This window comes from Paroedura picta, chromosome 18 (assembly GCF_049243985.1).
Source record: "Paroedura picta isolate Pp20150507F chromosome 18, Ppicta_v3.0, whole genome shotgun sequence".
Lineage (NCBI taxonomy): Eukaryota > Metazoa > Chordata > Lepidosauria > Squamata > Gekkonidae > Paroedura > Paroedura picta.
The window spans coordinates 4526714-4544943 of NC_135386.1; the positions used below are offsets into that span (position 1 = coordinate 4526714).

Below are 18230 nucleotides of genomic sequence, written 5' to 3' on the forward strand. Positions count from 1 at the left end.
AGTCATGCATTCCATCCATGCACAGAGTAACAACTCTTTTTTTAATGTTTATAACGTTTTTCGAAAGGGAGTTGTCTCAACTCTCCAGTAAATAGGATATTTCCAATGATCTAAGCCATCGTAAGTGATTTCAAGCTGGTTCTCAGGATTGCCTTTTGACTTTTTCACTGGGCTGACAAGCCTTGCGGTGGAAGATCGATGCCAGAAACAGTTCTCTGAGCCATTTCTGTGATCCCTGTTTTGGGGAGCTGACACCACACCTTAGCCCAGCACCAGAACTATCAAAAAATGATCACAAATGAACAGATATCATATGATGAGTGATTTTGGCTGTACAGTGAAACGGTTTCAATCGATGCTATTTATCTCCGGGAAGAGAAAACGGATCTGCTGTTCTAGGGACATGAACAATAAGAGAAGCAGTCCTGCTTTTAAAAAACTAATAATAATTTGTTTCGTTTCAAGGACAATGTGATTGGATCTCCTAAATCTTTCCTAAAGCACATAATCCCAATGATTATCTCCCATGTTTCTTTAGGGGTCATCCTTTTGGTTGATAAACTGGGAAATCAGCAACAGGACACAAAACAGGGAGGGAAGAAGCAGAACTGCAGTACAACCGTTTTTTGTGTTCTTTTTTAATGAGAGTTTAAACCTTGAAAAGGGTTTAATTGAACCTTGTCAATCCACATTTGCTCAACTCAGTGCCCAGAAACTATCCAGTGGGTCCATTGGTGGCTGCCCCATAGCCCGCTTTCAGAGTCTCCTGTAGCAGCCATTCTTGATTGGCTCCTCCTACTGTGGCGGCCATTTTGTGGTTGCTTCTACCACCATTCTAAATATGCCTACAGGCACAAAATATTGGGAACCCCTGATCTAAAGGTTGTTGGGCTGGCTGTTGAATTGTGGGCCTTGCCCCACCAGTTCATTTGGGGACTGTAGGGAGCTATAAGTGGTTTTTGGTGTGTGTGGATGGGTCATCCTGTAATATAGACTTAAGCATGGGATGTTCTTCTTGGTACAGCAGCAAAACACGTACAGAGAGAGCTGGCTTGCGTTTCAGTCTTGTGTACATGTCCACTTGTTATAACAGAAGAATGGAGAAGAAAACCGTCTTGTGCAGCTCCGTTTTCAAAGCCAAAGTGAATTACACTTGAAAAGTTACCATTAGGCTAATAATAATGTGGATAAATCATTGCTTCTCTTCATAAATAAATAAATCCAGATCTCTAAATGAAAAGATACAAATAGCAAGATGGAGGTTTTGAGATGGCCTCATTGGATTTCCGTCTCCCGTACCGAGCTCGCCCCCGGGGGTGACAGATGTCCGGCTGGCTGCACGCTCCGGTAATTCAACTCAATTCTCTGCCCAGTATTGAATTTCCTTGGCCAACAGAGTCAACAGCTCCGCAGCTCTCGTCTTTCGGTGAAAATTCGGCCACTCTCATTGGAAGGCAGTTGGGAACTCTTCCACAAACTGGAAATAGGCGCTTAATACAAAACTCTTCCCCTGAAAAGCTGACCTGTTATATGCTGCCATTTCAATACTGAACTCCTGTATAAATTATGCTCAATATGCTGTGGAACAGTGCCGTTGTGCCCCTGACTTTCCTTCCTGCATCATCTCTGCTGTCAGACTGTAAACGCAACCAGACTCATCATCTTTCCCACCTTCTAAAAAATCATCTTCAGAATGTTTGTGTCATTTGAGAACGTTCAGTGTTGTTTCCCTTGTTTTCCTGCACAGCCCACAGGCAAATTGAGGCTCCATAAGAAGCAGAGAATGGGGAAAGGGGCTGCATAAAATCCCAAATCCCTCCCTACATACATTTGCCCTCAACATTAAGAACCGTTGGTTCATGTTCCAATCTGTGTGTTAGGGTAGGCTGGGACAGGGCATATGACACTTTAATGACTATCTACCCCAAGGCTTGTTTTTGTAGTGATTTTGAAGAGTGGGAGCTCAGTAGGGTTTAATTCCCTACAGTCCAGCCTCTAAAAAGCCATTTGCTCCAGGGATACACATCTCTGTCATCTGGAAATCTGTTATAATTCCGGAAGATCGCCAGCCACTACCTGGAGGTTAAGGAGAAGAAGAAGAAGAGTTGGTTCTTATATGCCGCTTTTCCCTACCCGAAGGAGTCTCAAAGCGGCTTACAATTGTCTTCCCTTCCTCTCCCCACAACAGGCACCCTGGGAGTTAGGTGAGGCTGAGAGAGCTCTGACCAAACTGCTCGGTCAGAACAGCGCTATCAGGGCTGTGACTAGCCCAAGGTCACCCAGCTGGCTGCATGTGGAAGCGTAGGGAAACAAACACGGCTCACTGGGTTGGAGGCCGCTGCTCTTAACCACTGCAAACTGGCAAGAACATAGGAGAAGCCATGTTGGATGAGGCCAATGGCCCACCCAGTCCAAAACTCTGAGGCACACAGTGGTCAAAACCCAGGGGCCATTAGGGGGTCCACCAGTGGGGCCAGACCTCCAGAATCCCCCCAATCCTGCCCCCCCAAGCACCAAGAAGACAGAGCATCCTGCCCAAAACAGAATGTCCTCTTTATATTTTGTGGTTCATAGCCTGTGCCTCTATCCAATCCCCCCCTAAAAAAAAACTGTGTACACCTGTGGCCACCACCACAACTCGTGTTTTGCAGGTATTTCTTGCGATGCCACCTTTGTTTGCAATTGACTCCAGGGTCTTTTAGTCCTCTCGGGATACCTTGGCCACGGAGGGAAATATTTTGGAAGCGGTTGTTACCGGACGGCACTTTGGTGAAGGCTGCAAATCAATTAGAGAAAAAAAAGAAAAAAAATGACAAGAATCATCTTTGTTTCATTGATTTTACTGGTCATGTTTATTGTGCTCTATCCAGCCCCTGTTCTGGATTCTTTGGGATTCCCGCCTGGAGGTTGGCAACTGCCCCCCCTCCCAACTTCTGGAAGGTTCTATTCAGGCCAGGCTCTTCCTGAGGGGACATTCCGGAAGGTTCCCTCTGGCCAACCCTGGGTAGAATTAGGCACAAACCGAACTAAAACCCGGTTAGCTACAGATGAAGACAGTCCAGTTTGGGCTCTGCTCCTGATTCTCAGCAGCATTGTCAAAAATAAACCAGAGCTTTTTGAGAGGAAACAGCAGTGACTTAGCTCGGGAGCGGCCATTTTGAAAAGAGACGCCAAAGTTACCTCACGCTCCCGAGGAGCAGAAGTTGTGACAGGCTTTTGAGGGACTCTCTGGCCACCAAGCAGAATGACAGTGGGAAGAGTCAAGCGGGGGAATTTCTGAAAATTTTGGGGATGGCGTGAGGGAGGACCTGGGCCTCAGCAAGATATAATTGCCACAGAGCTCATCTGTCAAAGCTGCCATTTTCTTCAGGGGAACCATCAATCGGAAAGTTGTCATTCAGGGAGATCTGCAGGCCCCACCTGGAGGCTGGCAGCCCTCTAGTACCCAAATATTAGGGAAGAGAAATAATCTCACCCCTTAACTTAATAATTTGAAGGGAGAGTGTCTCTTGACTCTTTTCTCCTCAGGCCCCTTCCATTTTTTCTTGCTCCCTCCCTGAGTTTTTATTACTTGGTCATTTATCCAGCCTTCCTGCCTTCATTTTCTTTTCCTGGCAGTCTGCTGATCTCTTTATTTTCATTTTCCCTTCACTTCCTCCCACTTCCTTGCTAGAAGAAAAAGTTGGGAGGGGGGCAGAAGGATTTTTCCTATTGCTTACAGTAAATTCCAGTTTAGATTGAGCAACAAATGCCCTGCAAGGTGCGCCCCTGATCAGTAGTTCAACAATTAAATAACACACAGGCCACAATTTGTTAATGCCCTATGCCCCAAATAAGTAAGTGACTTTCAAATTCCCTTCCCAGTGTCTAAAGTTTCCCAAAATTAAGGTTTGGTCTGTTCTCTCACTTAACGCTAGTTTGAATCCTGATTTATAAGACAGAACTAACTAGAACGTGCAGTTCAGATGCAACTTTTCCAGAAGTGTCGAACTATATTGAGTGAGTCACATGCGGGGACGAAAAGGAGTGAATCAGGCTGTAGATCTTTTCCAGATGCCCTTAGGAAGCCAACAAGGACAAAGCCGTTTCCCCTGCTGCCGCCACCTATGAATCTGAGGTATACTGCCCTAAAACATGGAGGTTCCATTCATCAATTTAATCCCAACTACAGAGATCAGTTCCCCTGGAGAAAGTGGCAGCTCTAGAGGACAAACCCAATGGTATTCTGTTGCTTCTAGGGAAAAATCCCTCTCCAAATTCCTCCTTCCGCAGTTACTACCCAGAAACCTCCAAGGATTTCCCAGTCCGAAATTGCTAACCCTGGATTAGTCTATTCTCCCCGGATGTATGTAGTTTCTTGGTATAGCTCCCTGGTGGCTACCTCCACATCTTGAGGATTGTGCGTTCTGTATGTGAGATACAGGCTGCGTGAAAAAGTGCATCCAAGTGTTTGGACTCGCATTCCCCAGTTTCCCAAAGAACAGCATGCTAGTGGAATGGATGGGAAATCAAAAGGGGACTCCAATAGAACTGTACATTTAAAAAGGACATGTGACCCCTGAGAAACATTAGACTGTACCTCATATTGTCACAAGAATCTTGCCTACGAAAAGGATAGAGCAGGGGTAGTCAAACTGTGGCCCTCCAGATGTCCATGGACTACAATTCCCAGGAGCCCCTGCCAGCATTTGCTGGCAGGGGCTCCTGGGAATTGTAGTCCATGGACATCTGGAGGGCCGCAGTTTGACTACCCCAGGGATAGAGGCTCAAATGACTGGCTTTCTCCAGCCTCAAACCAATCAGACAGGTCCAGCTGGTGTGGATTTGTTTAAATGCTTTTTCACATTGCCTGGGCATTGCTTAAACAGCATGAAGCCATTAAAATGACATCGGAGCACCGTCGTCAACCCATTTCATTTCACCAAGAGGAGGTTTTCTCTCTCTCCCCCCCCCCCCCCCCCCCCCCGCCCCAGAAATTTCCTAATTAGCATGTGCCTGACAGGTGAACTGTATACACTTGAAAGCATCCAGCATGAAGCCAGAGTTCATGAACTGTGTTAATTTAAACAGCGCCAAGTAAAAACTCACATGGCATTCTTTCAACAGACAACATCCAATTAGCCGAGGAAAGGGACATTTTAAAGACACACCTGTGAACATGGAACTGAAACAGCGATCAAAACCTAACCAGGAATAACAATGGAAGAGGGTGGGGCAGATTCTTTGTTCAGCCAGGAACCCACTTTTAGGATTACAAAGAATCAGAACAAAATGATTTAAGGTTAGGGTTGCCAGCCTCCAGCCGGAATCTGGAGACTTCCCAGAATTCCAACTGAACTCGAGAGAAAATGGCTGATTTAGAGACTGGACTTTGTGACAGTATATCCTGCGGAGGTCCTTCCCTACCATCCATCTCGAAATCTCCAGGAATTTTTCCACGCTAAATAAGGTATGTGAACGAACAAACAAAAAACTTTCCAGGCAGGCTGGAATTAGTGGTTTGTGTTGAACTAGAGAGTTCAGAGTTCCCCCATTCAGCCATAACAATCCCATATCAATCCCTGGGGACAAGCATTTTCTTTTAGCTTAACATACCTTACAAGGTTGTTGTGATGAAGGCACCCAGGGGGTAAGAATCATATACCTTGAGCTTCTTGAATAAAAACACAGGAGATTCATCAATATTTATTTTTGGCACAAGTTATCGAACCTTGCAAGAAACAGTAATATTTTTATTCTTTACACATAAACAATTATCTCTCTCTACATTCCTTTTGTTACCTGTCTATCCATATGCACACACATATTTATCTTAGAACCAGCTTGGCGTAGGGGTTAAAATCAATGGCTTGTAATATGGAGAGCCAGGTTTGATTCCCTACTTCTCCACGTGCAGCCAGCTGGGTGACCTTGGGCCTGTCACAGTTCTGTCAGAGCATCACCTTCCTCACAGGGTATGTGTCGTGGGGAGAGGAAGAGTAAACTGCTTTGAGACTCCTTTGGGTAGTGAAAAGCTGGGTATAAAAACCTACTCTTCTTCACCTCCAGGCAGTGGCTGGAGATCCCCTAGAATTATAACAGCTGGGTACAAACCCCCATGTTATTATCATAAATTCTCTCTGGTTGTAACAGAATATTTTATGGCAGCTTTGTAGCAGTTTTGCAGCCACTGTTTCTCAGCAAGATACACTCTGCTTTCAGGCTGTTGCCGGCTACTGTTTTCATCCGGAGGACTCAGGAGTGAGCTAAGGTCAAACAGCAACTGAAGAAAAGGTATGTGTCTTGCCAATTCGTTTTGCTTTCCACAGAGTAGTTTGTGTAGAAAGGCTCTAGTGAAACATGAGGCGCAGAAACGGATGCCTTCCCCAAAGGATGGCCCTTCAAATGTCACTCATCTGATCCACTTAATTCAGTCCGTCCAATATTTAACTGGGAAGGTTGAGCTGTCTGAGACAACTCAAAGGTCTTTTTCTTGGTCTGTCATTGCCAGCTTCGGACCAGTCACATCTATGTGAAATCAGGAGGATTTTTGCCCCAGACTGGCACTTAAAAAAATGCCATCAAGCAATAGCCAGTTTATGAAGACCCCATAGGATTTTCAAGGCAAGAGACACTCTGTTTGTCATTGCCTGTCTCTGAATATGACTCTGGTACTCCTTGGTAGTCTGTTGTCCAACTACTAACCAGGACCGACCCAGCTTAGCAGCCAAGATCTGACAAGATGCTAGCCTGGCCTATCCAAGGGAGATTGGAATTTACTTACAATGAATTTTACCTGTCACTTGATTTTCACCTGATTTCACCTGAACACGTGAAGCTGCCTTATAATGAACAGGCCAACAGTTCATCAAGGTCAGTATTGTCTGCTCAGATTGGCAGGGGCTCTTTAGGGTGTCACATCACCTACTGCCTGGTCTGTATAACTGGAAATGCCAGGGACTGAACCAGGGACCTTCCATATGCCAAGCAGGTGCTTTACCACTGAGCCACAGCTCTCTGTAAAATCCTTCTGTGGTTCTGGGCAATTTCCTTGTATATTCTGATATTCTGAACCACTTGATAGATTCAGGTGGGTCACCGTGTTGGTCCGAAGCAGGATAACAAAGTTTGAGACCAGCAATCCCTTTAAGACCCACAAAGTTTTATTCGAGGTATAAAGGTTCGCATGCATGCGCTTTGTGTCTGATGAAGTGTGCCTGCAAACAAATGTTTATACCTTAATTAAAAGTTTGTTGGTTTTAAAGGCGTCGCTGGACTCAAACTTTGAACGATTTGATGACCTTGCCTTCCCACCCAAGTACTAATGCTGCTTAACTTCTCCCAACAAGGGGTTTGTTTGTTGTTATCATAAGGGATATTGTAAACTTTGTATAGTTTTTAATGTTGTAAATGACCCTGAACCGGCTATGCTGAGAAGAGCAGTTATAGAAATTAAATAAATAAATACAAATATTTGGAACTGCTAGGGGTATGAGCAGACCAGTACACACACGCATGGATTTTCCATATTCTTATTTTCCTTGCTTGTATGTTCCCTTTCCACATGTGCTTGTCGCCCTCTAGTGATCTACTGTATATTACACCTCGTAGTGTCCAGCATAAAAAACCTGCACGGCTGGGGGAAATGGGATGTACGTTTAAAACGTGCAGTGCAATATTTTCCTTGCATGTCCTCCGTGTGCACCCCCATGACTTTGTGATTGGCTCCATTTATTTATTTGTTTGTTTTGAACATGTAGCCTGTCCTTCCCCCCAGGGCGCTGCCCGGGTTGATGGGCATCTGATCATCAAGGATGCTGTTAAGAAGGAATGGCTTGTGAGGATATGCTTTAAAGTCTGTTGTTTGTGCCTGTTGGCGTTATGCGTTTATGACACCAATAAAGCCAAAGCAGCTTTCTGTCTCTACAGAAGCAGGGTTCCTCTGCTCATTTGTGGCTGCCACACGGGCTCGTGTATTAACGGCAACATCGTGCTGATAATAAGAAATAATTCCGAGGACAGAGAAACAAGAGCGGGCAGGAGGCGACATGACTACCCTGATTTGTTTTCATATAATATCGGTTTGGTACCGTGCCCCCGGATAGACTCTTTGCTTTGCCCGTAGGATATCCGTTCTTGTTTTGACATCTTTAATAGCAACTCTCTGTGCTTTGCTAATTAGATTGCATGGTTGTTTTGTATCTTCCATCTCCTGCAAGCTCCTCTACCTTCTCCCCGCCGAAAAAATAAGGTTATGAGTTTCATAAGACAATAGATGTCAGTTAGAGCAGGGGTAGTCAACCTGTGGTCCTCCAGATGTTCATGAACTACAATTCTCATGGGAATTGTAGTCCATGGACATCTGGAGGACCACAGGTTGACTACCCCTGAGTTAGAGGAGCAGTTGATTATTTGCTTTCTTTATCCCCCATCTTTCTTCCCAATGGGGATCCAAACTGTGCTCCTTTCCGTTGTCTTATCCTCACAACAGCCCTGTGAAGTAGGTGAGGCTGATATCTGGCCCGCGTTCACCCAGAAAACTTCCACAGCCAAGCGGGAATTTGAACCCGGATCTCCCATATGCTAGTCTGTATTACTGTGCATAGCTTGCTCTTGTTTGGGGCCCTTTTGTGTAACTTTCCTCATTTAATGTGTCATGTCAACAATTAATGCTTTGCTGTTCCGTTTTGTGTCTTAGACTTCTGGTTGGTTCTATTCTATTTCACTGTTTAGGAACGAAGGAAGGAAGGAAGGAAGGAAGGAAGGAAGGAAGGAAGGAAGGAAGGAAGGAAGGAAGGAAGGAAGGAAGGAAGGAAGGAAGGAAGGAAGGAAGGAGAATAGGACTCAGGGCTAAGGAAAGGGAGGGAGGGAGGGAGGAATAAGAGTTGCACATGCATATAGAAGCTTTGTTGGTCTAAAACAGCTTTTTAACAACTTTGTTACCCTTGAGAACCCCCTGAAACATTCTTCAGGCTTCCAGAAACCCCAGAAGAGGTGCAATCGTACAGAATATAGTTGGGAAGCAATCTGTGTAAATGCCCACCCAGGGGCCTTCCCACCCTCTCCAGGCACATATCTGGCCATTTTGGGAGGGGGGCAGGTCAACATGACTAAAGATAAACATTTAACACATTTTAAAACAATAGAAAAATTAATTAACTCCCACCCATTTGGGAAACCCTTCCAGGGCTGTCAAAAAAAACCCAGGGTCTCATGAAACTCTCGTTGAGAAAGCCAGGTCTAAAAGGTGCCCCTGAACTCAAACTGTGTTGGGTTGCTACAGACCAACACTTGAATCTAGAAACAAATGTTGTTAGTCTTGAAAATACCACTAGAGTTTTTGTTTTACTTCTCATGCAACCTGCCACGGAATCCTTCTGTGGAAAGTACATCAACGGGGGGCAGCATGAAAGCATCTGACATCCTTCTTTGCCGCTGCTCTTTGATTCAACTCCGGGCTCAGGGTGGGAAGCTTTCTGCAGATGTTTCCAAAATCCCCAGCTTCGGAGCCAGGGTCATAGCCAGTCATGTCCACTAGGTGGTGGTGTCACATCTCCAGGTTCAGAAGACCTCGAGGGTACTGAAGGGAAATGAATTGCTCCTTCAGCACTGACAGAAACTTTTATAACCACTATGCCTGAGGCTCTCCAGAAGTCCCTGGACTACAATCACCATGATTTCTTGCCAGCATAGTTTGGCCATCCCTGCTCTATGCCAAGCCTGTGTCGAGAGGTGAATTTTAGCATCAGAAGTTTGAGTGAAAGAGGAACAATTTATGTTTATGTTCAATAGATTTTGCCTGCTTGTAAAGAATGCCCTCCTTAAATAAATATCTTCCTTCATTGACCCCGTATTCCCTGGAAAGATTCTGCAGTGGCCACAGTCTCTGTGCATTAATCCTCCCTTGTAGTTAAACAAAGTTTAAACAAATTTAAAAATAAATTTCATGCGGATGAAACTACGTGAATGGTTCCCTGTACTTTTCTTGATGAAATTTCAAGTTGACCTGATTCCATTTCCCACTGGGCATCCTTGCATTTCATGGCCCCTTGATGCTGCGCTTTGGCTCTTTCCCTTCATACAAAGCTGCCTCATACAAAATCAGGACTTGGCTCTGTAGAGCTCTGTATGTCTGCTCAGATGGAAGAGGAGTCGAGAGCTGGGGGGGGGGGGGGGGGTGGGAGGAGGTGCCCCACATTTTACTAGCCAAAGGAGTCTCAAAGCAGCTTACAATCACCTTTCCCTTCCTCTCCCCACAACAGACACCCTGTAAGGTAGGTGAGGCTGAGAGAGCCCTGAGATTACTGAAGAAGAAGAGTTGGTTCTTCTATGCCCGAAGGAGTCTCAAAGCAGCTTACAGTCACCTTTCCCTTCCTCTCCCACAACAGACACCCTTTAAAGGAGGTGAGGCTGAGTGATTCCTGAGAGAACTGTGATTAGACCGAAGTCACTCAGCTGGATGCATGTGGAGGAAGAAGTGGGAATCAAATCCGGCTCTCCAGATTAGAGTCCTGGCCACTACACCAAGCTTGCTATTTGGGGAGAATCAGGTGGCAGGCTAGAACCCCACCAATTTGGGGGGATACCACCAGCTCTCACTGATCTTCTTACATAACCAGAAACGTTCCAGTTCTAATTTGTCAAAAGAAAGCTCTCCTACCACCATGAATTTAAAAGCCTGTTTATAAAAAAAATTCTTAGGACAAAGAACGGTTCTGGGTAGGCTGGTACATCACCTGGCTACATGCTGGTGACTTCTCTGAAGGGAATTTTTTACAGTTAAAAAAGTCTCGTACTCCCCCCTCCCAAACAGAAACTGGCTCCCTCACAAGCTTTGTTTTTTCCCCCCTCTTTTGTTCTCTGGCACCAGCATCGTAGTCATTTGAAGACTTATACTGAACAATAGCGACCTAGGCGGAAGGGAAAACTGTAAGGAGATTCTGTGACTGAAGAAATCCACTGGAACGCACAGTGGGAAAGGCTGCGTTAATCGAACCCAGAGGGTTCCCTCCGTCTCTGATGCCTTTTAAAAATGTACACACTGCTGCCGCCATGGAATAAATTAAGAAACGCTTCATAAAAATGCTTATCTAAAACCAGTCATCGGAGCATGAGTCGGGGGTCTGCACACGTCACCAGTGTTTTCTACATGTCGGTATTTGGGTTAAAAATTACTCTGTAAAATATTTCCTATTCGCAGAAGATGCAGGGAGGTGTTTCAGCTTGAATGAAGGTTTCTTATATGTGTGTTTCTGGAGAACAGTTTCCCCTTCCCGTGGTTTTGAATGTTTCAGGCATTATCCATCCAGCTGGTTTTTATTCATTTAATTACTTATCACAGGGCATGTGTGTGATGTAGCCAGGCGATCCTAAGATTGTCTGGCTGGCAGGCAAGAGTTGTTTGGAGGTGGTTTGCTGTTGCCTGCCCCTGTGTCAGAGCCCTGGTATTCCTTCCCTTCCTCTCCCCACAACAGACACCTTGTGAAGCAGGTGGGGCTAAGAGAGCCCTGAGAGGACTGCGCAGTCAGAACAGCAGTATCAGGGCTGCGATGAGCTCAAGGTCACCCGGCTGGTTGCATGTGGGGGAGCGGGGAATCAAACCTAACTAGAAAAGCCGCCACTCTTAACCAATACAATATGCCAGCTCCAGGGCTTGAATCTGGGACTATTTGCATGCCGAGATGCTCTACCACTGAACCAGATCAAGGTCTTTTGCATCACCTTCTGCCTGATCCTTTTCACTGCAGATACCTGGGATTGAACCTTCTGCATGTCAAGAAGAGACTCTTTCATGGAGCCTCAGCCTCTCCCCTAAAATATATATATTTGAACCCACGAAGATGCCTTCTGCTGAATCATCCCATTGGCCCATCAAGGTCTACTGAACCCATGCCTCCATATGCAGCCAGCTGGGTGACCTTGGGCTAGTCACAGTTCAGTTGGAGCTATTCTTACAGAGCAGTTCTGGCAGAGCTCTCTCAGCCCCTCCTACCTCACAGGCTGTCTGTTGTAGGGAGAGGAAGGGAAGGCGATTGCAATCTGCTTTGAGGCTCTTTCGGGCAGTGAAAAGTGAAGGAATAAAAACCAGCTCTACTTCTTGCAGATGAAGGCTGCACTACCTTGGGAAGGAATTACGGTGGGGGACAGCATTCAGCTAGCAGAGGTGAACCTATTGGTGCTCATGCCCAACTCCTATACCTGTTGCTTCTCCATCGTCACACACCCTGAGGGGGGAGGCAGAGGGGAGGAGGCTACCCTGGAATAGTGCTTATGTATTATTTTCTGTGTGAAATCTGCCTGCATATGTGCGAGAATCTCTGTGCGGATTTTGTGTGCGTGGAACAGAGCAGCCAAGGAACAAATCTCCCTTTCCATCTCATATCCTTTTTTTTTCCTTTTTCTTTTGTGAGTATCTACCTCTTGTCTCCAAATCTTTCAACTGGTTGCCTGGCAACGGTGGCCTTGATTTATCCAGAGTCCTGGGGAAAGCTCTTTCCTCTAGTGGTCTCTTAACAGCAACACGCTTTTTACAGACAGAGCTGACCTCTTCGACAACACGGTATCTGTTCTTTACCTGGCCAACTATGCTGTTTTCCCCCCAATGATCCAGAAGAAGATCCCAAGCAGTCCGGTGTAGGGGGGGGGGGAAGCACACAAGACCTCTCTGCAGCACGCCCCAAGAAAAGAGGATGGGTAGCCAGAATCGCCAAGCGTAACTTTCCTTCCAGCAAAAAATGGGCTTTTTCTATCTCAAAGACTTAAATGGGTGTGTGTTCAGTATTCTCACTCCATGACTGTAAAATTAAAGGGGGGGTGCGCTCAGAAGAACAGAGCAAAATAATTATGCTGCACAGCCGTAAGCCCGGCCCAATTAACTTCCTTCCCGGCCAAATTTATAATTGCTTTCCCGCCCCCCCCAAAGTTTCGAGCCCATTTAGTGTAATGGAGAAAGTTTTTAAATCATTTTGCAAGTGACACAAACGTAATGAGTTTTTGCAAAAATATTCGTATGCGGGGAAACCACTGGCTGGAACAAGGCGCTCCTCGTTTATTCCTTTTAATCAAGAATTATTTGGCAGACTCCATTCTAGTACCTTGGGCAGGGTTTCCCCCCCCCCCCGCCCCGAAAGTAATCCCATTACTTTCCATTTCTCCAAATTTTCCACCATCCTCGCAATCCGACGTACCATGCTTGCTCTCGGTTATGCAGGAAAACCAATACCTGTCTCTGGGTGCCTCTTTTGGATACCTGCTGGGCTTTATATTAATATGGCCACGAGTGTGCTGATTTTTTATTTCCTATTCTGGGGCCAATTCTCACATTATTTTGCAATGCAGTTAAAGTCCTTCTGCGGTGCCTTTACCGTGCCAACGTATCTTCACTGTGATATGTGTGAATGAAAGATTTCTTGAAGTGTCGATCGTAAGAGCTGTTAGCGCATATGCAAATATGTAAAACAATCCACATACATTTAGAAGCCAGTGTACTTATTGTGACATAAATCATTGGCCTTACTGGATAAACAGAACTCCCTTGATCAGAAGAAGTATATCTGGAAGCATCAACAAGGAAGGACCTTGGCCAATGTGCTCGTCTTGTAGGCCTTCAGATTGGCTCCTGTGGGAAACGGGAGGCCCATATAGATGGGTGGATCCACCACATCTCCTCATAAGTTTGTTCACAGTTCTGTTATTCTGATTTGAGTTTTGTATGAAATGTCTCTCTGACAGGGATAGCCTGATCTTGTCAGATCTCAGAAGCAGGATCAGTCCTTGTCAGTTCTTAGAATCATAGAATAATAGAGTTGGAAGGAACCTCATGTGTCATCTAGTCCAACCCCCTGCACTAGGCAGGACACTCACATCCCAATCACTCATCTACTGTAACCTGCCACCCCTTGAGCCTTCACAGAATCAGCCTTTCTGTCAGATGGCTATCCAGCCTCTGTTTAAAAATTTCCAAAGATGGAGAACCCACCACCTCCCGAGGAAGCCTGTTCCACTGAGAAACCGCTCTATCAGGAACTTCTTCTGGATGTTTGGATGGAATTTCTTTTGAATTAATTTCATCCCATTCATTCTGGTCTGTCCCTCCGGGGCAAGAGAGAACACTTCTTGGATGGAAGTTCACCAAGGAAGTCCAGGGCTGCTGAACATAAGATGGATCAGACCAGGGGTCCATCTAGTCCAGCATCTTGTCTCACACAGTGGCCAGCTGGTTTCTCTGGAGGGCCAATAACAGGGCCTTCCCCTGATGTTGCTTTTTGCCTCTGGGATTCAGAGGTTTTCCCCTCGGTCACCATGGATAGGAGCCATTGATAGACATTCCCTTCAGGAATTTATCTAATTCCCCTTTAAAGCTGTTTATTCTTATGGCCATCATGACATCCTTTGGCAGTAGGCAATGGCAAGCCACCACTGAACATCATGTCTTGCGGTGTAGGTAGCCATAAGCCAGCTACCTCTTGATGGCAAAAAAACCCAATTTTTGAATATAGTCTGTATAATATTTGTATAATAAATGTATAATATTTGAGGGGTTTGCTATACAACAGAGGATAATGCAGTATCCAGAATTCTTTTCCTTGCTTTCACCCTCCCCTCCCCCACAAAAAAATAGTCCATCAACATATTTGGTGCAACAATTCAGGTGCAACCACTTCCAAAGCTGCATTAGAAGTGGTACGTGTTGGGTCTCTCTGCCCTGCTTACTGACTGCTGTTGCTGTTCCAGAATCCACAGCGATTTGGAGACACCCTCTGCCCCCGGTTGTCAAAGCAATCTGAAACTCAAGGAGGGAGTATTTACTGCTGGAGTTGGCAGATTCCCCCCTGAGTAACAAAGGATTTGATTAATTCTGACTGCGTAGGCACAAGTAGGTTATTCCATAAGATTTCCTTCTGAGTGGCCAGCCATCCCCAGTCAGAAATGTTACAGAGATGTCGAACGGATGCTTCTCGCAGTCCCCGCCCCCCAATTAAGGAACAGAACTGCAGAAGCACTTAGTTATTTTAAACATTTCTTAGTTGCCTTTCCCCTTGGCAGAACTCAAGGTGGCTTACAATGCAAATAAGGTTATGAAGAACATGATAAAAACATAGCTGAGGATCTCCTCAATACGAAATGGCGCAAGGAGAAGACCTGGCTGAGAAACTGTCACCCTACAGAGGAGGATCTCCAGAGGAGCTTTCTCTTCCAGATGGAAGGAGCCTGCTTTACTTCTTTCCCTCCAGGCCTGTGAATTTACCCCCAAAGGCTGACAGGGCTCCCTTGTCGCCTGCTTTCCAGTTTGCCACAGAATTCCTGCCATCTGTTTCGCCAATCAGCAAGCCTCCTGCCAAGTTCCACGGGCATGTTTTTCAAAGAGGGTTCCCCAGAGAGGCAGGGCTTTATCCAGAGACAAAATATTGACAAAATGCAGACCAGGGCAGGGTTCTCTCTCCAGGAACTGAATCTGACCGTTGCTGGCCCACCAGAGGAACATATGGACCATAGTGAGAGACTTGATGTCCCCCTGGTCTGATCCAACAGGCCTCGGCCTCTCTGCCCTATTGCTGGCCCTTCAGAGTTGGCCACTGCATGAGATGGGATGCTGGATGATGGGATGCTGGGTAATAGAATAATAGAGTTGGAAGGAACCTCATGTGTCATCTAGTCCAACCTCCTGCACTAGGTCTGATCCCACAGGGCTCTTCTTACATTCTTTTACTCTTCTTTCCATTTGTTAGGCAATCCAGAATTGTGACTGTCAAACCAGCTCAAAACACGGCATTGTGGGCAGAAGGAGACATCTGCTTGGCTGTTACAGCCGTCTTATGTCAACAGTGTAAGGGAACGGCCTGCCTTTTGGCTCCCATTCATGAAAACGGTGCCGTCCCCGTGTCTTCGGTGTGTGATTCATACCGGATGTCACTCATTAAACACCAGCAGGAGCCGCACGGTGGCCTCCTCGTCTGCAGCGCTTCATTTCTATGGAACTAAATATGTGCTCCATTGAAAAAGAGTGCTCAGTGACAGAGTCGCATATCCCAGGGAATGAGACGGTTCAGCCTGCCAAATATTTTAGCCGTTCAGGCACAAGACACGGGAAGACACCATTTCGCCACAGTGCAAACCGGCGCATTGATTTGCCTGCTTTAGTAGCAGCCTGCCTCTCTGTGTGTTGAAATGCTGTTTGATGCACCATTATGTGCAGGTGACTATGCTTAAGCACGGCTGTGGAAAACACTTGTCTCCAGGCTGCAGAATAGGGGAGCCTTCTGTGTTTTCTGGCATTACACTGAGTGTTGATGCCTGTAACATCACTGAGTGCATAATTCAATATGCATGAAGCTGGCTTATACGGATGGTTCATCAAGCTCAGTCTTGTCTGTGCAGACTGTTAATGACTCTTCAAGGTCTTTCATCATGCATGCTACCTGGTCCTTTTAACTGGAGGTGCCAGGGGGGTGAACCTGGGACCCCCTGCCTGCCAAGCAGAGGCTCTGCCCCTGAGCCAGGCTCCCAGATCAAGGTCTCTTCCATCCCCTCCTGCCTGGTCCTTAAACTGGAGATGCCAGGGATTGAACCTGGGACCTCCTGCCTGCCAAGCAGAGGCTCTCCCACTCAGCTGGGGTCTCAGATCTTTCCCAACTTCTTTAAAGAATATACAGCTTCACTGAGAATCTGATGGCCTGGTGGTTAAGAAAATAATGGCCAAAAATCAGAACTATGAGAAAAGGAAAGCATGCATTAATGCAACAAGAGGCAATGCCAAGTCTCCTTACATTAAGCTCTGGTCCTCTGAGCCCAGCTGCCCCCTCCTGCTGCCTTAGGAGATCTGGCTCCTTCTGGCTGCCCGAAGCAACGCCATCTTAAACTTTAATGTTCCTGCCACCACGACTTCTGCTCTGGAGCATTCCGGAAAAGCCTTGGGCCTTTGTGTGGAGCAGACGGTCTGCTCTCCTTCCCCTTTTTCCGGTGCCACTCGCCGTTCCGATCAAGGCAGGAAGGAGCAAGTGTTGCGAATCATTAGCAGAGAGTCTCTGTTTGTTCCTGTGATGGAACAGCTGCTGACTTCCTGGGAGGGACCTGTCGCTCTGTCACAGGTGCTGAGCCAAGGGTTCGCCCTCTGGCATCTTGTCTGCCAGGCTGCAATAAAATGCATCCTTTTTTTGTTTTGAGTCGTTTGCTTCTGCCTCTCATTCCCTGTGAGTTGCGGATGATCTGCCAGGATTCGTGGCTACATTTTGTCATCGTGGTCCCCAAAGCCTCCCTTTCTGTATCTTGCATTCTCCTGCCTCATTGCAAGGGAATGCTCTGGCAGTACAAGTCCCAAGGAAGGGGGCTATGCTTCAGGACGGGCACTACCCATTCCCAGCTACCAGAGATTCCTCCTTCGGGTAACGACTGGGCCATGGTTCCATTTGGTGTGGGAGAAGTATTTCACCAGCAATTGTTTTTTTTATATGTACAGCTGGTTTTTATATCGGCTGCTACCACCCTCCACTGCTTTCTGTTGGGAGTGTCAGAATCCTGCAGTGTCTGCCATGATTGATGTTAAACTTGACCATCCCGTGTAAACATTTCCCATGTAACCTTTCCCCCAGCTTTGCAGGTTTCTAGCAATTAGGCGTAGCTGCAAGGTCATGCGGTGCACAGTTTTATCAACAGTCTTTCTGGCTGGCTTCCTGAACTTTGCAGCTGGTAGTTTCATATTATGTCTTAGTTTGATACCTCTGTTACCAACTGCTATCGGGGGGGGGGGGTGTCATGGGGTCTTAAAATATACTGCTTGGCCATGGCAAAGCCAGAACTGTCTTTGAGTTTCAGTGTGATGCAGCTTCAATAAAGAATCTCTCTTTTAAAGTGGATTACTTGTTGACAAATCTGTGGTCCTGACAGGAAGATGCAAGCTCTGTCACGCACATGATTCACAAGGATATGAAGGATATCCTAGAGAATTGCTTGACGATCGGAACGGCAGGGGTAACAGGCAGGACTGGAGGGAGGATTTCCAGAACCACGGACAGCTCCCAGATCGTCGCCGAACGATTCGTCTTAAGGCGATTTGGCAAAGGGTGCTGGCTTGAAGGACTGCTAAATTGCTTCACAATTGTACACGTTGGCTTGTGATTGGGCGTCTCTGGGCCAGCAAGTAGCTTCAGGAAATTGGGGGCTAGATTAACACTTTTGGCTCGGTCAGAATCTGGCCGCGTGTTTCTGCACCTCCTTGGAGAAGGCTGCTGAATCCAGCTAATTACTCCAGAAAT

At 46.3% G+C, this 18230-nt stretch overlaps 1 protein-coding gene across 1 annotated transcript in view; it reads left to right on the forward strand.

The window, feature by feature from the left end:
- Window positions 1-5253: 5253 nt before the first annotated feature.
- Window positions 5254-18230, forward strand: part of HCN4 (hyperpolarization activated cyclic nucleotide gated potassium channel 4) — an 85911-nt gene continuing 72934 nt past the window's right edge. The window contains exons 1-2 of the mRNA XM_077317739.1: window positions 5254-5449; window positions 6202-6273. The gene's annotated coding sequence lies outside the window, so the exon portion shown is untranslated. The remainder of the gene's footprint in view (window positions 5450-6201; window positions 6274-18230) is intronic.